Source organism: Manis javanica, chromosome 5 (genome assembly GCF_040802235.1).
Source record: "Manis javanica isolate MJ-LG chromosome 5, MJ_LKY, whole genome shotgun sequence".
Taxonomy (NCBI): Eukaryota; Metazoa; Chordata; class Mammalia; order Pholidota; family Manidae; genus Manis; species Manis javanica.
This window is the reverse complement of record NC_133160.1, coordinates 143555507-143582498: the sequence shown is the minus strand read 5'-3', so window position 1 is coordinate 143582498 and position 26992 is coordinate 143555507. Positions and strand designations below refer to the sequence as shown.

The following is a 26992-nucleotide window of genomic DNA, read 5'->3' as shown; positions in this document are numbered from 1 at the left end:
TTCAGTGTTGCCCAGCTCACCTCAGAGTAGATGCTTCACATTAGGTTAGATTTCCTCGGACTGCTTTTTATGCAGTGGTATTACCAATGTGACTATGAAGGTAAGTGCTACTTAGAAGCTCAGAAGTTAGTTTATAATCATTTAGTAGATATTTTTTTCATTTCCTTATAAAAGAACTCACTTGACCTTTTTAGACAGATCAAAATACCAAGGCTTAATGATTTCAAAGATCAGTGCTGTCATTTTTTGAAGATACATCAGCAGAGTCTATTCCCCCAACTTTCCTGCTTGACCTTCTGCAGGTTAAGGAAAAATCCTTCTTGGTCTTTCCATGTATCACCAGACCAAATAGGGTGCGTTTCAGTCTAACTGGACACAAAACATTAGGTTTAGAGGAAATGCAGCCACAAGGGCAGCTTTTAAGAAATAAAAATTGAGTAATCATCCTTGTAACATTTCCTCCTTCCCTCACCTTTCTACAGTTCATAGAAACAATGCTGCTTTTTTCCATGGAGCACTTCAACCCTAGCACAAAATTAATACAGTGGTAAAACTGGAACTGTTATCACATCTGCTTCTGCCCCACCCATAGCCCCACCCCCTGCCCCCTAGGAGGTTAAACCCTTTAAGTACAGGCTGACAAGTACAAGCTGAAGATTGAGATAATGAGGATCCTTTACACAAAATAAACATAAGGATCATTTTAGTCTCTATTTCTTATTCCTGAATTAACTCTGTTCCACCCGAACTAGCATGCTTCTTTTAAGATTCTTGAAGTTGGAGGAACTTTTATCTGCTTTCTCTTAGGAAATTATATATAAAAATATACCAAACTGAGTTTTTGAGGTATATTTTTTAGCAAAGTTTATAAATTAGCAATTTAGAAGGTCAGTTCCCCTGAGCTCTTTATGTAATTGAATCACATGTAAAAACTTGAAAATTGGAAAGGACCTAGATAAAGATATAATAATTATATTTGTAATGTAACAGAATAGACTTCTAGAAAGGAGTTGTACTGAGCAGGAACCTTTAGTAATGTTTTAATTAGAGCATGAGAAATTTTAATCTCACAAATTAATTGTTATTGTGGCTACAATTCAAGCTAATTTTTATTATTGAAAAATATTTTTTTCTCAACTACAGGGAGTAAAAGAAAGGAACCATTTTATGTAAGGTGTAAAATAATCACAAAACTGAAATAAGGTTATCTGACTGCATTGACAGAATGTCATGAATCAAGAGTAACTGGCTTCATTCTCTCCAGTGCACAGACCAAAAGTAAATATGTTTAGCCTGTGTTTTGATGCTAGTTATCACCGTAACCCTAGGGTAGTCAGTGTTCCAACACTTTACCCAAAGTGATGTAGGACTGCTTACTCCCAGGACTTCCTTTAAATTACTCTGTGGTCACAGAAATACTTCTCTGTTCTGGAATCTCTCAACAGATAACATGTTACCTGTTGCTATAATCCAAAAGCCATGTCCTTTCAGCATCTTACTCATCATTACTATATGCTTTAAATTCCTAAAGGTCAGTTAATTCATTATCTCATTTCCTCATGTGTTTATGTATGCACATAGTAACCATAGAAACAGGATAATGCTATAGTGAAAAGGACAAGCTTCTAGACATACCTGGGTTCAAATTCCAGCTTTAGATCTTAATTTCTCTGAGCCTCCATTTCTTTGTAAAATGGGGATAATAATTGTTATGATTGTTGTTGGCCTAGGAGCTTGGAATCAAATCGGTGCATGCATGTAAAAAAATTTTGTATGTTAACTTGTATGACTTAGGTAATCAAAAACCAATTATAAGAAACATGTTAAAAATCATCAAGTATGCCACTTCATGGTAGCCATCCACAAGAATGGCTGTAATCAAAAAGACTGGCAATCACAAGTGTTGGCAGAGATGTAGACAAATTGGAACTCATACACTGCTGGTGGGAATGTAAAGTGGTAAATGGGCATCCACATTGGAAAACAGTCTGACAGTTCCTCAAATGGTTAAATATAGAATTATTGGATTAGCCCACTGTTCCACTCTTAGGTATATACCCAAGAAAAGTGAAAACATGTCTACACAAAACTTGTACGTGAGTGTTTATAGCAGCATTATTCATAATAGTCAAAAGGTAGGAACAGCCCAAATGTCCATTGACTGATGAATGAACAAATAAAATGTGATACATGCATACAGTAGACTGTATTACATGGCCATAGAAAGGAAAGAAGTACTGATATATGCTCCAAACTGAAAATACTACACTAAGTGAAAAAAGCCAGGCAGAAAGGCCACCCATTGTGTGTTTCCATTTGTAAGAAAAGTCCAGAATAGACAAATGTAAGAGACAGAAAGTAGATTGGTGGGCTACTACCATGGTTGATGGGCTGAGGACGATTGGGATTCAGAGGCTCATGGGTAAAGCATACAGGATTTCTTCTGGGCGTGATGAAAATGTTCTGGAATTGATTATGTTGATGAATGACAGCTCTGTGAATATACTCAAAGCCATTGAATTGTAGACTTTAAGGGGTTAAATGGTAAGGTATGTGAGTTATCTATGAATAAAACTGTTAAAAAGTAATAAAATGACAGACTTCTAAGTAATTACATGCATCTCAATAACCTTAAGCTTTAAAGCTTTCAAACTAAGTGATCAGTAGACATCTGTTAATTACCATCAGAGATTATCTCCAGATCCATGGGCTTTGACTTGCTAGTAGCTTTTGAGAATCTTTCTTGCCTATAGCAGCAGTTTCCCCATGTGTAAAAATGAAAAGCTTCAACTCTGATCTTTGTTTAATAGCTTTGTTGTCTTTTTCCCTGATTGTAAAATTGGGAAAAGCTTAGGAAAGTACAAGTTCAAAACCTAAATTAATAAGTACAAGTAACCCTGTGACTCTGAGAGCAGTCTCTCTCCCGGACTTGTTTCCAGGTTGGAAATCTGATCTAGAATGTTTATATTAGATAACTAAGTTCTCATGCCATGTACATGTGTGAACTGCATTTTGACAGAACCTTCTCTAAAATGATCACTTGGACTTAAACATCTCATCTTTCTAAAGGCAAATTTCTAGTCTGGCGTAGGTTAGAAAGTACCCAATTTCAGCAACAGTTTGTAGTAACTGGAAAACACACTCCCATTTACTTTGCACAGCCATTAGAGATCTCCCACACCCTACCCCATTTATATAATATTTTCTTCTTATTAACATTTGTACCAGGTTGTGACTGTAGTCAGTTTTGACCTGGTTCTGATTTCTCTGAGCCTAGATGCAGACCCCTGGGAATAATGGCTTAAGAAGAACATGCCCAGCTCTCCAGGCCTAGGAGCCAGTTCACTGGGAATCACACCCTCCCCAGAGCAGGTTCTTAGCGTAAGGCTGACTTAATATGTCAAGTGAATATAGTAGCCTATTCTTTGTTAGGGAAAAAAATGGAGTATTTATTTGGCTTAAGTCCACTAAACTAAGGTTAGCCCTTAAAGGAACAAACACTTCTAGCTTTGGATTGTGTCAGTAAAGAACTAAAATAATTATAAATATTGTTTAGATAAGGAATCAGACCTCTTACTTTTGTTTGTTCACAGTAGAAATACTTATTTATATTTTTCCTTATAGAATTATTTTCCTGAGTTGTTCTATCAGTAGAAGGTAATTAATTGATAACAAGATGTTCTACTCTCCATAGGGACTAAATTTCTGTGAAGAAACATAACTAGAAACAATGTCCGCCTAACTGGGTCAGCACTTTGTACCCCTCCCCTTCAATCAACGTTTACCTGTCTGGTTATTCTTTCATGTGAAAGTGTTTGATTTTCTCAGATGGTTGTGTATTTGTTTAAAGACTGTCCCACAAATGTCTTTATCTCCCACAGTACCTTATTTAAGGTCAAGTCCTAAATGTTTTTTAATTAATTATTTGCAAGTAGGCATGGCTTACCTTCCTGAAGTGTGGGCATTTGTGATCTCATTAAATAGTCTTATATCTTTCTGAAGACATGATTAGAATTACACCATGCACAGTAAAGCAGAAAAGAGCAGCTTTTTTTTGGAACAAAATCAAAACATTAAACAGGTGCTTAAAGTTATGTGGCCGTTCGTTGTACTAGCCTTCCAAGTCTTATGTAAATTTGGAAATTTTCAAAATAAAAAGTTTAAAAACAAGTTCAGCATCCACGTATGCATCCAGAAACAGATCCAAAATATCAAATATATCATATATCTTTTCCATATTCCACTTCTCAATGAATTGTTTCAAAAGATGCTAAATTTTAGCAAGTTAACTGTGTGTTTCTAAGGACCCAAAACCTTTCTCCTGGAACCCTGATCATTTACATTCTTCACAAAAATTTTTCACATTGTGTTTCAGATGTATCCTGCTCAAACCTTAATCAGTATATTAACTGGGTATTTCACAAAAGATACTCTCCAAACTTGGAGTTTTCAGTCTAGGGAGACTGAAAGGGAGATTCAGGTATTAACCAAATAATCACATAAATGTAAATTTTTAGGAGTGATAGGGTGCAATGTGAATCAGTAGTACAACTCCATAAGGGAAGTAAAAGCAGGCTTCTCTGAGGAAGACGGGGGGTTAACTGGGAAGAAGGGACAGTGTAAAAGGCCCTTTGGGGCTAAGAGCTCCAAAAGAGATGGAACCCGGGAGAGGGAGGAAGATGGTCCAAGGTAGGGCTGAAGATGTGGGTAGGCATTTGGTCTTCTCATCTTAGGAGCAAGCAGAAGCTACTAACATACCTTTAACACCAGGCAGCTGGCATGATGCAGTCGTCCTTGACAGAGTACTCCAGCTGCGCTGCGGGGAGCTGGCTCAAGCCCCTGTGGCTCTGTGGCTATGGCAGCCCCCTCCTCAAGATTTGGCAGGAGACCGAGCAAGAGACACAGGAAATTTGGTCCAGGCTTCAATGGCAATTATGCAGAGAGAAGTGAGGAAATATGTAGAAAATAAAATTGTCGGGCAATGTTGGTATAGTTCAGGTTTCAGTAAGGATCCAGCGAGAAGTAAGTTCGTTCAAGAAGTATTTCAAAAATAAAGTCATCAGGAACCATCAATGGATTGGAAATGAAAAGTAAGGGAAAAAGAGGTGCCAAGGATGACACAAATGATACGAATCATGCTAATAATATGTACAGCAGCCCATTAAAGGCTCTGAGAAGTTCCAAAGCAAAGAAACCTGGTTAACTATTTGATCCGGCACTTCCCAAATTCATTTGAGCAAGAAGCCTACCCCCATCCCTGCCTTTTTTTTCTGGTAACAATTACTAACCTTCTGGGAACTTAATTCAGACAACTTTGAGTTAGCCTAAGTGGTCTTTTACTTTGAACAATTCTAAATATTCTTCACTTTTTTTTTTTGAAACCCCTATATTAGACTGCTAGGGCTGCCATAACAAAATGCTACAGGCATGGGGGCTTAAGCAACAGAAATTTATTTTCTCACAGTCTTAGAGGCTGAGAGGCTGAGGTCAAAGTGTCAGCAGGGTTGGTTTCTCCTGAGGCCTCTCTCCTTGGCCTGCAGCTGGACACTCTCTTGCTGCCTCTCTACATGGTCTTCCCTGGGTCTCTGTGTCCTAATCTCCTCTTCTAACAGACTGGAGTAGGGCCCACCTGCAGGCCTCATTTTACCTTAATACCTCCGTTAAGGTCCTCTCTCTAAATACAGTTACATTCTGAAGTACTGAGGGTCATAGCTTCAACATACAAATTTTGGAGGGACACAATTTGGCCCATAACTCTGGAAGCATACATTTGTTTTCTAGAGCTAGTGCCGTCATTGAGCATCTGTATCCTACGCCACATCCAAGGTCTGATGGACCTTTGTCATGATGAGCCATCCAAAAATGTCTCCATCCTCAGCACTCTCCACGGTTCAGTCCCTACGCTCTGTGGTAAGATTTTTGTTACATACTATTAGTTACTCTATAAAATACCAACAAAGGAAGAGAAAAATGTAACAGTGTTCCTCTGATCAACCCCACACCTAGATATTAAAGATGGAAATGTTAGTAAAGAGAGAATGTTGCTGGATTTTCCTTCTAACCAGGTGAGAACAGCATCTTCCCTCCAAGCATAGTACCTACGTCCAGGTGAACACAGGTCTGCCCCACTCCACGGTGCCAGCAGCCCATGGTCTGTGCAGTCAGGTCTCTTATACGTGGAGTGGGGAGCAAGCAGTTTGTGAGATGCATGGAACAAAAGTTCAAAGTCGTACTTTACTCTCTGCTCAGAAAACAAGTATTTGAACTTTTCTGTTTCTTATCCTGGGAGAATGGCTGAGAAGATTATGTTGATAGATCATTCTGTCTTCAAAAAAACAGAAACAAAAACCTCTGTGCATGTAAATGTAAGACTGTCACCTACCCTCTACCCCCAGACTGGTAAAGTAGTCAGATGGTCAAAACAGTATGGATATATCGAATCAACAACTCATAAAACCCACCCAAGAAGTGAATATTTTATTATTTTGCATGTGGTATTCTGTGTTCTCTACCAAATCACTTTCAGTTTTCCTATATATCTAGTTTCAAACAACTTCTAAATGTCATCATATCATCTTTATTGGAATTAAGTCCCAAATGAATCACAAACCAATAAAACTGCCTGCGTATTTGCTGATTATATACAATTTATGCTAAGGAAGGAGCCAGGATTTCTTTTCCTCCTCAGTCCCATTAAGTCTCAAAGTCTGATGCTTTTTTGGAACCTGGTACCACTAACTGAGTCGTTGTTTGAAATGCCTCCACAGTATTGTTCCAGTGTGACAGGCAAATGCTCTCTGAGCATGTCCATCAGCTCCTTCCAAAAAGAGATGGTTTGACCTGGCTTTATTAAAAAAACCCACTGTTCCCTCTCTAATGACAGTGTGGGAGGATCCATGAAAATTAAATGAACTGAACAGATCTCCCTGAACTTGTTCAATGTGGGGTTACTAAAGCTGGCCCAGTTCTGATACCAGGCTCTGCTCCCGCTATCTACAGCCCCTACTATTAGGCACTGTTTCATGAGTTGGGTTTAATTTCTCCATACCTCAGAGACTGATACGACTGCATTCAAGGCTTGCTTATCGTCATTTCTTTAGTAGATATTTACGTAATTCCTGTGTTTTTTCTAGTGCTGTCACAGCTGTGCCAGTTCTTCTGAAGTCTCTTGAGTTCAAATCCACCTTCTGCTGCCCTAGGGCCTTGGCATTTAGTGAGTCTAATTTGAAGTGCAAAGCCTCTGACTCCTGGTGTTAGGTGAAGATACTTTATTCCTGCTTTCTTCTTAAATGCATGGCCCTGCAGGTCTTGGGAGCCTGGGGACCAGGCAGCCTCGTAATTACATTGTTTATTTACTAGTTTCACACAAAACTAAACTCCCAGGCACGCCACCAAGAAGTCTTTAGGGAAATGTATTCCAAAAAGCTTCACTGAAACCACTTATTTACTGACACTCAGAGATATTTAATCCTTCTGCTGAGCAAGAAACAATTAGACCAAACAAGGAAAAACCCAACCTTTCAAACACCCAACCTCTGTTATTGAGGAAGGAAAGCCACAAAAGTGCTGGAGGTGCCAAATCCGAGCAGCCTTTGTCACACCCCTTAGCCAGGTGACAGTGTCCTATGGCATTGGATATGTGCTTAAGAAAAAAGAAAAAGGAGCAAGGCCTCTCTATATATAGGAATTATATTACAGTTACTGTTCTTTTCTCTGACTTACAGTGTGTATCTTCTTTCTAAAAAATGTTCTTTCCCCACTTCAGCTCCCTACACCCAAGCATACATACACACTCTGTCCCATGCCTTCATGACATATTTGAATAGTACATTCTGCTGAAAACACCATCACAAACATTATCTTCCTCTTGGACATCTGTCCTGGTTTGCGGCTGTTTGGAAGTTTTGAAGATGTGACTGAGCCAGAGCTTTTTGTTAAACAGTAACAAAAGCCATTCATTTCTCTTTTGTTAAAATGCCCGTACTACCCAAAGTTATTTACAGATTCGATGTAGTCCCTGTTGAAATCCCACTGACATTTTTTACAGAAAACGGAAAAAACAATCCTGAAATGTATATGGAACCACAAAAGACCCAGCATAGTCAAAGCAGTCTTGAAAAAGAAAAACAAACCTGGAGGCATCACACCTTCTGATCTCAAAATACATTACAAAGCCATAGTAATTAAATTAGTATGGTATCAAAACATAAACCAATGTAGAACAGAGTAGAAAGCCCAGAAATAAACTTGTGCATCTATGGTGTCTTGGTCCATTAAGGTTGCTCTAACAGAATACCATAGGCTGGGTGGCTTATAAACAATGGTAATGTATTTCTCACAGCTCTGGAGGCTGGGAAGATCAAGACACCAGCAGATTCAGTGTCTGGTGAGGACCTGGTTCCTGGTTCATAGACAGCTCTTTTTTGGCTATAACCTCACAGAGTCTAAGGGAAAATGGAGCTTTCTGTGGCCTCTTCTAATCCCATTCATTTGGGCTCTGCATTCATGATATGATCACCTCCCAAAAGCCCAAACTCCTAACACCATCACATTGGGAATTAGGTTTCAACATATAAATTTTGGAGGGACACAAACATTCAGTATACAGAATACAGTCAACTTATCTTTGACAAAGATACCAAGAATACGCAATGGGTAAATGTTAGACTCTTCAACAAATAGTGTTGGGAAAACTGGATGTCCACATGCAAAAGAATGAAATTGGACCCTTGTCTAACATCACACACAAAAAATCAACTCAAGTTTTAAAGATACAAATGTAAGTCCTGAAACTGTAAAACTCTAAGAAGAAATTATGGCAGAAAAACTTTGTAACATTGATCTTGGCAATGATTTCTTGGATGTGACAACAAAAGCAAAAATAAACAAGTAGGACTACCTCAAATGAAAAGGTCTGCACACTAAAGGAAACAACAGAACAAAAAGGTAGCCCACACAATGGGAAAACATTTTTCACAAACCATATATCTGATCAGGGGTTAATATCCAAAATACATAAGGAATTCCTACACTCAATAGCAAAAAGAGGAATAATTTAAAAATGGGCAAAAGACTTGAATAGACATTTCTCAAAAGAAGAAAACATACAAATGGCCAACAGGTATATGAAAAGATGCTCAGCGTCACTAATTACGATGGAAATGCAAATCAAACCACAATGTGCTGTCACTTCATACCTGTTAGGATGGCTGTTTTCAAAGGGCAAAATATAACAAGTGTTGGTGAGGAGGTGGAGCAGTTGAAACCCTTGTGCACTGTTGGCGGCAATAGAAAAGGCTTCAGCCACTATGGAAAACAGTATGATGGTTCCTCAAAAAATTAAAAATAGAACTACCATATGATCCAGCAATCCCGCTTCTGGGTATACATACAAAAGAACTGAAATCAGGATCCTAAAGAGCTATCTTCACTCCCATGTTCCTTGCAGCATTATTCACACTAGCCAAGATATGGAAACCTAAATGTTCATTGATGAATGAATGGATAAACAACACATGGCATATACATATAATCAAATCCTCTTCAGACTTATAGAAGAAGGAAATCCTGCCATTATTTGACTATACGAATGAACCTGGAGGACATGAGGCTAAGTAAAATGACCAGTCACTGGACAAATATGGCATGATTGCCCTTATATGAGTTATTAAAACAGTCCAATTCATGGAAACATAAAGTAGAATTGTGGTTGCCAAGGGCTGGGGGAAGGGGAAATGAGAGTTGTTCAATTGGTATAAAGTTTCAGTTTTGCCAGATGAATAAGCTTTAGAGATCTGCTGTACCTGTAGTGAGCAGTACTGTCCTGATCACTTAAAATTTTGTTAAGAGGGTAGATATCATATTAAGTGAGTAATATACCACAACCAATAAATAAAATCCATGGATTTGAAATTCTGCATTTTTCAAACACAAAAAAATTTTATGTATACTATGACCTCAGTCTGGGGAGAGGGAAGAAATGTTTGTTTCAAATTATTGCTGTCCCTGATTTTTGCCTTAGCTTTTTGGGAGTTTTTAGGCAAAAAACTCACCACCTTATAATAGTACCACTTCCATAGGATGGCAGTCTTCTTCATTAATTTTTTAAAATGTAAATTATACATACCATGGTATGATATGATAATGTTTCATTTAATATAGGTTTATCCTATCAAAGTTGTAATACAAACATAAATGGATGAGAAAAGTAAGGCTACACTCTAAGATGAGAGAATTGTGGGTGACTATGAGGTATGGTTATGTAATTTTTGGCTATGAGAGGCACACCAATATGTTTTTCCATTCTTAATTCAACAAACATTTATTGAGCACCTTTTCTGTGTGCCAGATGTTATTGAGGACAGGATAACAAAAAAGAATGAAAGAGTGCCCCTAAGCCAATCACTGGACCTCTCAACTTGGCACTAGCACAGAATTTGTCCAGCACATCTAGAGTGCCAGATATAACTGGCACCCAAATTAAAGCTTTAGGGTAAGATCCAAAATGTTAATGCAAATAATTGTAACCTGAGATTTTACCAAACAGGACTGCAGTAGTCAATGAACAATATGTTCCTTAACTTTTTGAGATTGACCTGATCAAATGAGTCATGGGAAATTCTTTCCTGTTAGATTTTCTCCTATTCTGAAGACCGAGTTGTGTACCTTTAAAAAAGTGAGAGAACACTGTGAATCCAAGATCCCTCTGGATACATTATGTTCTTTCCATCTATTTTTAGAGAAGGTATATATCAAGGCATCATTTTCAGGGTTCTGCAGGTGTTAACACATATAATTCTCTAATTCTCTTAGCAACCATATGGAATAGGCATTATTATCTTCAATTTATGGACAAAGAACCAAAGGCACAGAGAGATTAAGTGATTTACCTACAGTCACAAAACTAAGAAGTAGTGGAAGGTTTGAATGGGGTAGTCTTCATTTTTCTCTTTAATTCAGGGTTTCATACCTGTGCTCCCCAGTTTAGCGTTGGTATTGTTAAAGGGCTAGCCTTGTTCTTCCTTGGCATGTGCTAGATAGAGAATGAGTGACATGGTCTGTGCTGCGGAGATTAACGCTGACATTAGCACAAATCTCTACCGGAGTTTGTAGTGCTTTCCTTTCTTTTGCTCCACCAAGTTCTCCACCTAGCTGAATTCCCTGAGATAGATAAATATTAACTCTTAGGTCAGCACTACAGTACGTCACAGGCCATAGTCTAAACAGCAGGGGACTTTAGACTCTTTCCGTGTGTCTCTTCACATGGACGAGGAAGACAGAAATGCAGCCTCAGGTGTTTCTCTACAAACAGGTAGATGGTTGTGCCACATTATTCTCCTTCATCTGATAGGATCAGATTATGTCTTATGTCTTTGTAGAAATGTGGATATTAACTTTTAATGAGCAAAATAATCAGAGCAATTCCACTGTTGATTATCAGATCTCTCTGTGTTTGTGTCTGCAAGTATAGACACGTGTACAAAGAAATACAAAAAATATACACATGCATAGGCCAAGAGACCTTAGAAATTACTTATTCCAAGCCTCTCAATTGATAAGAAAGGAAAATGAACACCAAAAATATTTTACTATACTCATGTGTTGTTTTGAAAAAGCAGTCACATGTTAGCTCTCTATATACTATTGCACTTCTTTATTTTTCATTGATGTTATGTAATTGGGTACAGTTTAAAGGACCTCCTAGTTTTACAAGGTTTCTTAAAGAAAAGAACAGGTCCCAGCTTCCCTGCTCCTCAATTCCTCTTACGCAAAGAAACCACTTTGAACCCTTTGCCTGGTATTTACCTCTGTCTACTTTAATGGCAAATAAGTATTGCCACCTCCTGATTTATTTAGTTTGAGCACTGTACATTGAGTTCCCTATGGAAGATGAGTGCCTAGCTCTTTATTCTCCTCATCCATACTATGTACAATCAGTTCCTATCCTCACAATATACTTAAATCTCAGTTTTGATTAGAAAAAGTATTCAAGTTTTATGTTAAGTGCTATTCAGAAATGGGGCATATACTATTTTTTTCTAACCAACCCAGCTTATCCTGCAGTTAATAATTTTCTTTTTACCTATTTGTTTTTGTCTATTGATTTTTCTTGATTGTGAATGTATGTTTCTGTACTTACCATTCATTTAGTACTGAAGTGTTTGCCAGTTGTTTACATAGTCTCTCAAGATGTTGCATGATTCTTTTAGTTTCACATCAGGTGTTGTTTTAATCATGAATTTCATGCTTTTACAGAAGTCTCTCTCGGACACTTCTGTCCTCCTTGGACTGGTTACCCTATCTCTGATTATGCTAAGATCTCCTCTCATCACTGTCTAGAAGAGTCCCTTCACCTCTCCATTTGCTAGGTCACATGTCTTCCTTTTTCTTGTTTTATTCTGTCAACATGAATGAACCACATCCTACAGTGGCTTCCTAAGAAATAGTATATGCAGGTAAAAACTATTTAAGAGCTTACCTGTCTGAAACTGTCTATATTCCACCTCCCCACTCCATTGATAGTGATTTCATAGAGAGTTCTATCGTGGAAATCATGTTCACGCAAAAGTTTTTTCTTTTTTCTTCAGAATTCTGAAGATATTGTTCCACTGTCTCTTTGTTTGCAGTATGGCTATAGAAAAGTATACCACCATACTGTATTTTCTTCTCTGGAAGTTGGGGGAATATTCTTTATCCTAATATTGTGAAATTTCCCCTTAGTGTGGATTTATTTTCATCTGTTATGCTGGGCACTCAGTGAACCCTTTAACTCTAGAAAATCTACCCTTCAGTATAAGGGAATTTTCTGGAATTACTTTGTTGATGTTTTCTTCTCCAGTAGGTATTTTTTTCACTTTCTAGATCTCCTGGAATTCCTGGATTACTTACATGCTTTTCTTAGCCTACCTCTCCTGTTATCAGTTTCTTTGTCTTTTTGCTCTAATTTCTTCAACTTTAGCTTAGATTGCTTCAACTGAAGTTTATATCTATCCTGCCATGTTTTTAATTTCTTAGAGGTCTTTTTTGTTCTCTGAATATCTTTTTTTTTTAACAGCATCATTCTCTTCCTTCCTGATGCAATATATTTCTCTTATCTCAATGAGTTTTTTAATAACAAATTTTCAGATTTTCATTTTCTCCCATAGTTCCTCTAGATTGTTTTTGGGTTTTCCTTGGCTATTTGATCATCACGGGTGTTCTGTTCCTATGTAAGAACGGGGGACTACAATGCTGAAGTTCCGATCACAAGGTGGGGCGCTCACTGAGGCTGACTTTTGCCACAGATGTCTGGTTGAACGGGTTGTCAGGGAACCGCCAGTGTTAAGGGACGTTAGGGCTCTCTTCCTGGCTTCAGCAGATCCCCTAAGAAAACACCTCGGAACCTTTGCCTGGAAGGTGAGGGCCTCGCTGCCCGTGTGTGTCTGGGAGGAGATGAGGGTGGGAGGTAGACTACAGGAAATCGCATCATGCTGCCTGCATATTTACCTACTCCTCCTCTCTTGGTATAGTATCCTACCCTGAATATCACCTGGTACACCCTCCATTTCAGAGACCCTCAGGTTTCGCCCCCACTGCTGGATCAACTTCTAGCCGCTCCTGAGGTGGGGCAGGTGCTGTCACCCAGGGGCTTTCCCTGGGGCAGGGGTGTGGCAGAGGGCCAGCCGCCCCTACCATTCTGGCCTCAGCTTCCCCCTCCGCCTGACGCACCTGCCCGCCAGTCCTGGGGCCTTTCACGGGCCCCGCGGTGTACACAGGGGGCGCTCCTCCTCTGTCCGCTTCAGCTTCTGGTGAGCTTCGTCAGGTCCACCGAGTGAGGAGCTTCCGAAATGCTGTTACTGTCACCCTCCTAATTCTATTATTAAAAAGATATGTAAGTATGTATACATGTGTGTATGCATACATATATAATTATTTTAGTTTTAGTAAGATTCAGGAGAAAGCCAAAACTGATGGGTATGTTCAATGTCTTTACCTGATGTTCTACCATTACATGTTTAAAAAAAGATTTACCAACATAATACCAATATATTACCACATATTACCTTGGTAATTTTTTGGTATTTATGTTGGTATTTACCAACACACTGCCACACAGAGATCCAAGAAGATGTAAGTGTTCATTCTAATTAGTGATGAATGACAGGATTCCAATACACAATTTTAAGAATCATTTATAAAAAAAAATCCATCTGTGAACATAAATTCTTCTTACCTCTCACTTAGCATATTAGTTTAAGACTCATTCTGGGCATAGTCAGCAAACATTTATTGTGTATCTGCTTTGTCCATGGCACTGTAGCAGGTTCTATAGAGCCTATAATCCTCTTTACCCGCCACTCTACTGAAAGGGAGACAGCATGACATGAAAGATTAAAATATAAGAGTATTTCATTTACGAAATGCCTTAGGAATTTGCACAGGTGAAAGAAACTATTCCTTATAACTTGACATGATAGTATCAAGAAAGAGAAATCTGGTATGTATTATCTGCCAGTCACTTTATAATTTTTCCTGTTTGCTCGGTGAGATGCAACTGGCATTTTGAGCAAGGGAATTCTCTATTGTGCTGGAGAAACTCAAGCATTACAGCTTCGCTAACATGTAAGTATTACATGCCATTAGTATCCTCTCATCATTGAGATACTGAGAAACGAATTTCCTCACACGTTTCCAGATACCCTTCCCACATTGTTAAGTGTCCCCTATGGGGCAGTAGCCTCCCTCCTCAGAAAACCTGATTTCTCATACAATAGTTTGAAATGGATCTCATTTTCTTCTACAACAAAGATCACAGAGACTCTGAGAGGTTAAATAAGCTCTTTATGCTCCCTGTAACTGTATGGGTCTAACTCCACAGCTTGTTCTGCCGATCTGCTCCTCGGTTGGTGAAAGAGTTCAAGAAGGTTGCGTAAGTCTGCTCAGGCTGACATAACAAAATATCAGAGACTAGGTGGCTTAAAATCAGAAATTTGTTTTCTCACAGTTCTGAAGGCTGGAAGGTCCAAGATCAAGGTCCCAGCAGGGTTCAGGTCCTGAAAATGAGAGCCCCCTTCCCGGTTTACAGATGGCCGTCCATTTGCTGTGTCCTAATGCAGCCTTTCCTCTGCGCATGTGCCTGGGGAGGCGGACTGAGAGCACGCACCAAGCAGAGAGCCCCCTACCATCTCTTCTTATGAGGGCAGTAAACCTATCTGCTGAGGGCCTCACCATTATGACTTCATTTAACCTTAATGAAGTCCTTGGAAGCTCTATCTCCACATACAGCCAAACTGGGAGCTAGAGCTTCAGTGTGTGAATTTTGAGGGGACACAAGCATTCAGTCTCTAACGAAAGTTGAGGACTAAGAACAATTTTTAGATTTGGTGATTGAGATCACAGATCACCTTTGTACAATTTTAGTACAGTGGTAGGACCAGAAGCCATATGGCAACTGATTGAGGAATAGGTGGTGATGATCTGCATGTCAGGAGAGAGAGAGAAACGGGAGAGTCCATTGAGCAACACTGAGAATTGAAAGCTTGGTGATCAAAAAGTGAATATTTAACACATTATGGTCATCATATTCTATTAAGTGGAATATTTCTAACTTGAGAGATCTGAATTTATTTTAAGATTATGTCTAGTAGCAGCACTTCTAAGACCTCATTCTATGTTAGGCCCATTACTCTGACCGAGACCTACTATTAAAAATAGATATATATTTTATGTTAACATTGTATGTAGACAGACACATGCAAGCATGAAATAAAAATAAAGTTATATGTTCTGACTTCTATTGGTGCATAACAAACCATTCCAAAACTTGGTTGCTTTAAAATGACAAAAATTGTTCACAACTATCGATTCAGTCAGAGGTCAGTGGAAACGTCTGGTCTCTGCTGCAGACAGTGTTGGCCGAGGCAGCTCAATAGGAATGGAGGATTCATTCTCAAGATGGCTTGAATTGGAAGCTGAGCAAGAGCTATGTGCCTGGGTCCTCTCTAGGGACTACTTGTTTTCAAAAGCAAACATCCTAAGAGGAAATTTAGAAGTACATGGCATTTTTATTCTCCAGCCTCAGAAAGCACATAGAGTCACTTTTGCCATATTTTGCTGATCAAGGCAGTCACAAAATTCCGTTCAGTTTCATGGAGAGGAGACAAACCCCCACAATTCAATGGGCAGTGTCAAGGTCACATTGCAAGAATATATGGAATGGGAAATATTATTTTGACTATCTGTAGAAAATAGTTTGCCCCACTATACTTACCTTGAAATACTGTACTATATCACACTTGTACAAATAGTACATTCTGAAATATTCTGTTCTCCTTTTTTTAACCCTGATGGTTACCCACTAAATTGTATGAAAAGTCCACTAATGGCTCAGCATCTTCAATTTGAAAAATACTATCTTGTGCAATTATAGAATGGAGATGGTAGACAGAAAAGTTCTCTTAAACATTATTAAAGCAGTTTAATAACAATCAATATAAGGCTAATTGAAATATGACAAAAGATTAACATAAAAACATTTGAGCAAAATGAAGTCTTCCCTTTTGCTTTCTAATGACTATTTATCAAATTAAGACTTGACAATCAGCTGAGATCATTTTATAACTGAGTGAAAATCTTACATACATCAGTAGCTCAGACCAAAATAAACCTCTAGTTATTATGACAAACCATGTTGCTTCTAAAATCGTTTTGAACAAAATGTCTTTTACTGGTGGCAGTATACATAATCAGGTCATTGAAACCCAGTCCTTTAATTTGTATTCCTTCTTTACTTCTTGATTCAAAGAAAGTCTTTGAATATGAACTCTAAGTCCTTGTGACCTGATTAAGACCCCTGATTAAGTGACCACATGGTACTGTGGAAGCTAGAGGAACAGTGGTCAAAATCCTTGCTCCTCTGAGTGGGGTCTGTAGACCAATAGCATTGGTACCACTTGGGATCTTGTTGAAAAGACAGAGTTTGGAGTCATATGTTAACGTATGGGATCAGAATTTGCATATTACAAGGTGCCCAAGAGATTCTTGAGCACGTTCAGATTTGAGAAGTACTGATCTAAATCAGTGTTTTCTAAAGTGTTTGGATCATGCAACCTATCAGTAAAAAATTTTGAATGAAGCATATATTTGTGTGTATGTTTGTATGACATACAGTATAAACACATGCTCTACTATGCTAATATTTATAAACAATATTATATACTAATTAGACATTTTAAAAAGATGAGATAAACAAATATCTGTAGGAGCTGTAATGTTTTCCTTCCAATCCCCATTGTTTCATCTTAGTAACTTCCAGAGATATGAGTATCCCATCTAGAAGCCCACTGGCCTACATCACACCAGGAACTCAAGTGGCTCAGCCCTGAGAAAGTCCTACTGGCCAGACACATATGAATACTCTCACAACAAACTGTAGAGGAATGAACAATTCACTAAGTATCATACTCTTAAAATCCTATCCCCACATTAAAAGCAAATATTTGTGGACGTATCTAACATCATTAAATTTTGGCTTCTTAGAAATTAATCATAGATTTTAAGGAATTCTGATAGCCAGTGTTGGCTATAGGAAATGGGGAAATACATATTTCCCACGAAATGATAAGTTGGCATAAACTTTTAATAGGATAGTCTAAAAATGATCTGGAGTTTCCAATTCTAAGGATTATGATCTAGCTATTAAATATTACAAAGTATGTGTATGTATTTTGATATAGAAAATATTCATGATACTATAGTTTTAAGTAGAAAAGGTTAGAGCAAATCATAAATTAATGATGGCTCTCTTGGAATGGTATCCGTTACATTTTTGCTTCATCTGCATTTCCGATTCTTCTGCAGTGACCATGTATTATTTGTGTAACAAAACACTAACAGTGACTTCACTGACACGCCTTAAGCCTTGTGTGCCTAACGGACACAAAGCGCAGTCCATTCTTTGCAGAGTTACTGGAGTTTGCCCGTCAGTTACCTACCAAACCATCTTCATCTGTTTGGGCTACTATAAAAAAATACCATAGACTGGGAGGCTTTTGAACAGCACACATTTGTTTATCACAGATCTGGAGGCTAAGAAGTCCAAGATCAAGGAGCTGGTAAAATGTAGGTCCATTTCCTGGCTCATAGGCAGCCACCCTGTGTCCTAACCTGGCAGAAGGGGTGAGGTTGCTCTCTGAAACCTACTTTATAAGGACACTAATCCCATTCATGAGGGCTCTGTCCTCACGATTTAATCATCTCCCAAAGGCCCGCCTCTAAATACCCTCACATTGGGGTTTAGGTTTCAACAAATGAATTTGGGGGAACACAGACATTCCGTGTATAGCAAAGATCAAAAGGAAGGCTATATGCTGTCCATGTTATCCTCCGAAAGTAAACAGAAATTACATACTCTTGTGTGTTGCATATACATATACATAGCATCACTGTCTTAGCTCAGGCTGCTATAACAAATTACCCTAGACTGGGCGGCTTAAACAAAAACACACATTTATTTCGCATGGCTCTAGAAGCCCGAAGTGTGAGATCAGAGTCCCAGCTTGGTCAGGTTCTTGGTGAGGGCCCTCCTCCCAGCCATGTGCTCCCATGGCCTTCCTTTGGTTCACACTGAGAGAGCAAGAGAGTGCTCTCTGGTCTCCTCTTCTTCTGAGGGCATTGATCCCATCATGTCATCTAAACTTAAGTATTTCCCAAAGGTCCCACCTCCAAGTACAGGGGGAATTAGGGTTTAACACTTGAACTTGGGACACAAGTTCCACAGCATTTCCCTCATGGAAAAATTAACATTTATATTTCCAAAAGAGAAAGTGGCAAAGAGTTACAAGTAAAGTATAAAGTGGGTTCCTTGCCTACATTAGATTATCTCCATCATCAGGTTATTTGAGGACAGGAAATACATTCTCAAACTATTAGCTATCGCTGAGTAACAAGCTACCCCAAAATGAGTGGGTGAACATCATCTCTGACAGTTTCTGTGGGTCGGGAATCTGAGAGGCTCACTCAGGCCTTTCTGGCTTGGAGACTCTCATAGGGTGGCAGCCAGGTGTCTGCTGTGGCTGTTAGTCCTTAGGGCTTGACTGCAGCTGGAGGACACTCTCCCAAGATGGCTCAAGGCGGCTCCTCCCAAGAGGCTGCTCCAGTGCTTAGTGGAGAGCTGACTTCCCCGGAGTGAGCCACTGGAGAGAACATCACAGAACTATAATGCCTATCCTAACCTTGCCTTGACTTAATCACACAGCATCATTCCTGCCATAATCTGCTGGTTACAGAGGACAGCCCTGGTTGAGTGGGAAGGGGGCTGCACCAGGATATGATACCAAGAGGCAAGGATTCTTGGGGGCCAGCTGGGAAGCTGACTACCACTCCTTTTTTTTTTTTTAATTTCAGTATCATTAATCTACAATTACATGAGGAACATTATGTTTAATAGACTCCCCCCATCACCAAGTCCCCCCAACATACCCCATTACAGTCACTGTCCATCAGCATAGTAAGATGCTATAGAATCACTACTTGTCTTCTCTGTGTTGTACAGCCCTCCCCACACACACATTATGTCTGCTAGTAGTAATGCCCCTTTTTTTTTTCCTTTATCCCTCCCTTCCTACCCACTCACCCTCTCCAGTCCCTTTCCCTTTGGTAACTGTTATTCCATTCTTGGGTTCTGTGAGTCTGCTCCTGTTTTGTTCCTTCAGTTTTTGCTTTGTTCTTATACTCCACAGATGACTGAAATCATTTGGTACTTGTCTTTCTTGGCCTGACTTATTTCACTGAGCATAATACTCTCCAGCTCCATCCATGTTGTTGCAAATGGTAGGATTTGTTTTCTTTTTATGGCTGAAAAATATTTCATTGTGTCTGTGTACCACCTCTTCTTTATCCATTCATCTATTGATGGACACTTAGGTTGCTTCCATTTCTTGGTTATTGTAAATAGTGCTGTGATAAACACGGGTGCATCTGTCTTTTTCAAACTGGGCTGCTGCATTCTTAGGCTAAATTCCTAGGAGTGGAATTCCTGTGTCAAATGGTATTTCTGTTTTGAGCTTTTTGAGGAACCTCCATACATCTTTCCACAATGGTTGAACTAATTTACATTCCCACCAGCAGTGTAGGAGGGTTCCCCTTTCTCCACAACCTCACCAACATTTGTTGTTGTTTGTCATTTGGATGGTGGCGATCCTTACTGGTGTGAGGTGATATCTCATTGTGGTTTTAATTTGCATTTCTCTGATGATTAGCCATGTGGAGCATCTTTTCATGTGTCTGTTGGCCATCTGAATTTCTTCTTTGGAGAAGTCTGACTACCACTCTTAATGACCATTATGTGATAGTTTCTCATCTTTTACTGCTTAGTGAAGAGAGGGATTTTTATGAAATGACAGTTTAATAGATATCCTCTATTTCCTAACTGTATCCACGGCAAATGGCCGAGGTGATGTTGAGAGAGGCCAAAGCAGTTTTCATTCATGGAGAGTCCAAGAAGTGTGAAGGAGCAGGACTGGTTCCAGAAGCGGGTAAGGACCCTGTGTACTAGAAAAGGGAAGAGAAGAAAAAGGCCAAGGAACTTCAGCTTCTCTGATGCCTTAAGGCATCCAGATTTAAGATGGCATAATTACAGGTGCCAATTACACAATTTCAAATTTTGTTCAGTCCAAAGACACTAAAATTGGACAACAGAGAGGAAGAGGTTATTCACTTCAGTTCTACAAACATTTGTATGTTTCTTCTGGGATAGGAAAAGGGTAGCAGTGGGACAGTAATGCAGAAGAGGGTGGCTAAAAGTGAATGAGTAGCAACTAGATTATGTATGTGATTGTTTTCCACTTTTATAGTAACCCCAGGAGATAGTTGGTGTTATTCTCATTAAATGGGAGTAAAATCGAACTTAAAGGATTTATAGTCAGTCACATGACCAGTTAGTAGGGGCCAAAATCAGACTTAACTTAAAAATAGGTCTTCCTGGCATCTAAAAATCAAACTAAAGTGGGTCAAGTGTGGGTAATGGTAGCCACAGGAAAGCTTGAGGTGGGTAAGAATTAGGCACTCTCCAAAATGAAAGCAAGTCTCAGACCAAGTTCCCCACACCTGTATTTTTGAGCCACATTTATTAGTAAGCAGGCACAAATGTCAACTTGAATTACCAATTCTCTTTTTATGTTCTCCTACCACCACCCTGCAGAAAAGATGCTTGAGTCAGACTTGACAATATTCCAGAGATAGGATTCTGTTATTTTATAAGTCGTCAGCATCAGGCCCCAGAACTCTTGTCCAGTGATGGGTCACAGGACCAAGAATCCAGGTTCAGGCAACACACCCAAGGGTGTAGACTGCCAGCTTCACTCCATTCAAGGACCCTGTTCATACAAGGCCAGGGAAGCCCACCTGCATACCTCAAAACCCACAGGTAGTGTCTATTTCTCATATTTATTTTCTTCATTAATAGGCCACTAATTTCACCAGTGAAAATCAATGTATGCCATTCACTAATCCATAATCACTGGACAGCTGGAGTTGCATTTAGTAACCACTTCTATGTGTGGTTTCCCTGGTTAAATACTAGTTGATCACACCTGAACTATGGTGTGTTTGACTATGCCTAGGACTTAATAAACTAAACATTTATATCACACTTTTTGGGGTGAAGTAAAAACAGACATCAAAGCAAAGGAGACCTGTGAGTTCTCAGCCCAGAGTATGGGTACAGGCAGAGCTAAGCTGAGAACTGACAGCTACCCTCACATTGGAATGCAGTAACCCTGTTTTATGTATTGTTATCACCAGATTGGTTGGTACATGTGTTACATTTGGCTTCTTAATCAATTATAAAATTCTTGGAGAGATGGAGTCATATACTTTTTAAATTCTTCCACAGTGGCTATCACAGAGCTAGATAGATGTAGAATAAATACTTTTTAACTATAAAAATTTATGGCAATATCTTAGCAAATACTTGGGCCTGAGGAATCTGTATTTGCTTTGAAATTTTCAGGTGCCTCAGTGGACTGAAAACTCAATGACACCAAAAAACTGCGTGGCTCACTTGAAATGATTCAGTGCAATATAGGATTGTAATGAGTGATGGAAATGGCATACATTTTACATAGTCTTTTTTAATGTCAGCTCACAGCCTTGGTTCCAACATATATTAAGCTTCATCAAAGGATAAACATAAAGTATGAGTCATAATATATAAAACAAATAGTGATATTTGGCTTCATTTCAGGATTTTTTAAAAATTGAGCTTCTCCATTTCCATGGAATTTAATGATGTTGAGCATCAACTCTAGGAGATGGAAGTTAGCCAGGTTTCTTTTTATTTTATTTTATTATGTTTTCACTGATGTCCTCAGCCAGGAAAGGTAACTCTGCTTAATATGTAATCGCTGCTGCTAATGAGCAGTTAATGCTGTGTGTTTGATTTTGTTAAGCAAGAGCTGTTAGCCACACAGCCAATCTGCAGCCGCACCCCAGCCAGGAGGGCTCAGGCTGGGTTTTTTGTTTGGATTTTAACCATTGCACAACTGTGCAAAGTTCTAAGAACCTGCTGGGATTTTAGCCTTGAGATATAAGCTTCTGGGGCAAAGGAAGGTGAAGAACTAGCAGAATAGCTCCTGTGTAGGTCTGATGGGGTCAGAAGCCTAGTGAGGTGAAAATATGCTTCAGAAAAAATAAGAACAAGCAAAAAAAAAAACTCAGTTCCTCCTGCAATTGCCCAGAGAGAGGAAGAAGCCCCTATCGATGTGCTGTCGTGTTCTCCTAGGCAGGAAGCTGCCCAGTGTAGTCTGGGAAGGCAGAGCTAGTGAATCAGTTTGGAAGACTGATCCTGTAATTTTACTTTGCATTCCTTCCAAATTCACATAAAACGGTATAGCGGTTAAGTATTCAAATGCTATAGTTCAAGAAAATGTTCTCATGAACTGTTCCAGCCCTAGTGTACGTTATATAAACTCCACCAGGAGAGAAAAACTTCCTCTTTGTTCCAGCTTACGTTTGCACATATGAATATACACACACACACACACACATACACATTTTATTATCATTACTTTCAAAAATTGAATTTAGGTAATCTGGTTCAATGCTCAGTGGTTTGAGACTTTAATTCTGACAGCTAGCCATACTTGGTTTGTCATATTTTGTGGGGTTTTTTTCCCATTTAGGATGTTTTCAACTCAGCAGCTCAAACTGAATTTGAGTGATGGTAAATTTATCAATATATTACCTGAAGTCCTTATACCTTAAAATGTTTCTAGGCTAACTTCTGTGATTTCCCTATAGGCACACATCAAATTGTCAATAATGTGCCACATAAATACATTTATTATAGATATAGTTATTTTAGATTACAGCTATTAATTCTTTTCTTTTAGTATTTCCAGCATTGAGACTCATATGTATCTCTTCCTTCATATTAAATGGTTCTCCCTAACCATATGAGCATGTATTATCAATGCTATGCATATGTTATGTATTAAAGGTTAGCTAAGTCCTGGTCGTCTGATACACCTTCTGTGCTTGAAATGCTTAGTATTTGCTGAAATTGCCAGTGACTTGCCCATTAATCCCAGGTGTCCCTGAAATCCAGAATAAAGAATAGGGTTTATAAATGTATATAAAGGACAAGTGAGGTCTTAGAATCTCTGACTTCCTTGAGATTTTATCTTGTTAATAACTATTACAAGTAGGCTGTCCCTTATATTCTTGGAAGAAAATAATATATTCTGGAGAGGAAAAAAGTGAATCAATCCAACCTATTTACCTGACCAGTTGGAAGACAGAAGAAGCAGGACAGCCTCTTTCATAGGTGTTTTGCCTGTTACAGTTTTCTACCGCCACCCCCAACTCCATAACCTTTAGTTGACTTTGGAAGGAGGGAAGAAGGCAGTGTGCTATGCACAGCAGCTACCATTAGGTGCGTACCCCAGGCAATGTGCTAGATACATTCCATGGACTAAATCCTGTCGTTCATTTAATACGATAAACCTAGGTATTATTATCCCTATAGCACATATTAAAAAATAATGTCTTTTTATATTTGCATTGTTTCACTTTATTTTTTAAATGTCTGCTTTAAGAAAAAAAAAAGGGTAAAGAAAGGCTGTAAAGAGGCCTGGGATCCCAAAAGTCATGATAAATACTCTTGAGCAGCATATTTTCTAAAATATCAAAAATGCTTTAAAATATTTTATCTTTCATCTGACCATGGAAATTGGCAAATGCTCCCAAATGACTGTTGTGTGTGCTAATTTCACAGGAGGCAAGTGAGTCTTCCAACTTCTAGCGCATAATTCTGACATAAAATATTGATTTTGGACATTATCCTTTGGGTTGTGCTAAAACTCTCCAGTTACAAATTTGCCTCCACAAGTTGGGGGTATTTCCGGAGCAGAGATGAACATAGTGTTTCTTGGGAATCAGGTGACAATCTTTCATATACTCAAGAACTCTGACTGTAGCTGGGCTTGTTCTCAATGTCACTCTTCAGTCCATCACATTGGAAAATGGCTTCCTTGTTGGAGAACCAGCTCTTCTAACTGACCCTTATGTGTCCAGAAAGGGAATCTTTTCAGTGTTTCTGCCATCATCTTAATGGTAAATAGTTATTCCACATCTGCCAAATTTGAAGAAGTAGTCCAGGAGCTTTGTGTGCATTATCGTGAATCCTGCTAACAACCCTAGGAATGGTACTGTCCCACTCCACAGGTGAGGAAACTGAGTACGCCCTCAAAGTCACATGACTATGCTGAAGGCATTTTCTCCCTCATGGAATGTTAATGCCCTACTGGGAACTTAGTGCCAGACATCCACCCCTGGAGACTGATTAACTCACAGCAGGGGAAGCTGGGTCTTAGAGTCACTGTTAATTGGAGGTTAGTGGTGTGTGGCTGAGGGAAAAGTGTCTGAAAAATGCATGTGCCCTTTAAGCTCAGAACCCTGAAAACTTGTGCTGGAGCCACCCAGGACTGGCTGAAATTTTGGAATTTCAGAAATTTTGTGAGATGTTACCAATAATCAAAGAATAATTAAACAAATTATATTAAAAACAAAGTTAATCAGCAGAACATATCACTTCCTAATTATTTGACTGTTTTCTGTGTTCTTGAGGACATTTACATCTCATAATCTGTGTGGTAGAGATTCTGTACACTTGTGTCCGGTGACTTAAGAGTGCTAGCTTGACAAGAAGGTTTACACCATGGAAACTGGCGAATGCTGTAAATCAGGGTTCAATTTAATGCTCTGTTGCTTCAGTGCACTGGAGACTATGATGAAGAAAATGTTAACTCAAGTTAAATGTAAAAGTTTGCTAAGGCTGTAGCTGTTAAATGAGAATAACAAAAAAAATTCTTGAAGAAAGTTTTCTCCCAGTATTCAAAAACTATTGCCAGATCCAGCAAAGAATTTGCTCATGCCATTAACAAACAACTGAAATCCAAGATATTTGTTCATTGTTTCACTTTCATCTAGCTTGTTAAATTAAAATACCAACTAACATTCACATCAGAGCTGTACTTATTCATCAGTTGCAGCCATAGGTTGGCTATGGATAGAAGAGTCAGGCAAAACTCAGTTAAAGCATTCTGTGAAAATCAGTTGCCTCTATGGAATTTCTAGTAAAAGAATGTAAATTTATTATTATTTGTAAACTGTGTGCTACACATCCTTTATTTATAATAAACTTTTTTGTCTGTAGAGCACTTGTTAAACATTTGCCAGCATACTACTGCCTGTGAGGCATAACTGGTCTGCAAATTGCACCTGCCAGAAACTGCAGACCAAAAGTCACGCCTTCTCCCAAAACACTGGCACCATTTGAACATAGTTGACATAGGAACACAGCTTTTTATCCTGTTTCAAAAAGGAAGCTAAAAAGCATGCCGACTTCTGGTGTTGAATTTGCTGCATTAGTCCAGCAGAAAAGAGAATATCGTCAAAAAGTCTTCAAACTACTCAAAGCATGTTATAGATAAATGTCTCCTGCAATGTCATGCATTTTTTGGTGTAAATGAAGATTATAGAATGTTTTGCTAATGAAGATGATAGGATCCATTTCCAGCTACCTCTCTGGCTTAAGCGGTAGAACTTTTTTTCCCCAAAGATGGTAAGTTAATATACTTTATGTGTTAGTATAGCAAGCTAGGAAAACATAAAGGATTGAAAAATTGAGAATCCAAGCTGGTCTTATATTTACATAGTTAAATGAATTAAAAGCAGGTTAAGAGCTTGTCAATTTCTGGTTTTGTTTACTTTTACCCAGTACCACTCTCTAAAAATACTCTAGAAATCTGTGGATTGTCACACATATTTTTATATGCTCAGTTATTTAAATCTAGTTCACTTGGTTTTAGACTGTTTCCACAAACTGTTTCCGCATTCCATTCCATACTTTAGAAGGTGGGGCTGTTTTGTTGATTTTAGCTTATAAATAAGCAAATTTTCTTTAACCAAACTTTATTTTCTTTGACCAAACTTTAAATATGCAAAATTTTAAGAACCACCATCCTTCCTACCTTACTCTTATGGACATCTAATATTTGTTAATGAAAAAAAAGAGGTAAGGAAAGTAAAAAACATGTAGGGACCCTTCCAGTTTAGGAATACATAAGTGGAAGGAATAAAAATAATAACTGGGCAAGATATATTTGTCTCAGGCTCAAACAGTCATCTTAAAGGAGACTGATCATGTCGCTGAGTTCTTGGTTCCCTTAGAAAAGCCAGTGGATTGATTGCCCAGTAATGGTGGGAAATTGTTTTCCTCTACATGAGCAACTTTGCAGAGTCCACAATTAAACATGGCAGTGCCCAGACCAGAGCCACATGTCCTGGGTTTGGGGTCCCAGGTAGTAGTGTGTAGCAGCGTCAGAGTCAATCAGAGCTCAAGTCTGGGATCTACCACTTGCTCACCAGAGGAAATAAGGCAAATTCCTTAACCTCTTTACCTTTGCTTTCTCCCCTATTATATGAGCTTAAATATAATACCTATCCCGCAAGG

General features: G+C 38.8%; 1 protein-coding gene across 8 annotated transcripts in view; it reads left to right on the top strand.

Moving 5' to 3' along the window:
- The window catches only part of PGCKA1 (PDCD10 and GCKIII kinases associated 1), a 76463-nt gene that overhangs the window by 17339 nt on the left and 32132 nt on the right, over positions 1-26992 (top strand). The window contains exon 1 of one of the 8 annotated variants that reach the window (XM_017663517.3): positions 11252-11311. The exons of the other annotated variants lie outside the window; for them this stretch is intronic. The gene's annotated coding sequence lies outside the window, so the exon portion shown is untranslated. Of the gene's footprint in view, positions 1-11251; positions 11312-26992 lie in introns of those variants that run through there. 8 annotated transcript variants of the gene reach the window in all.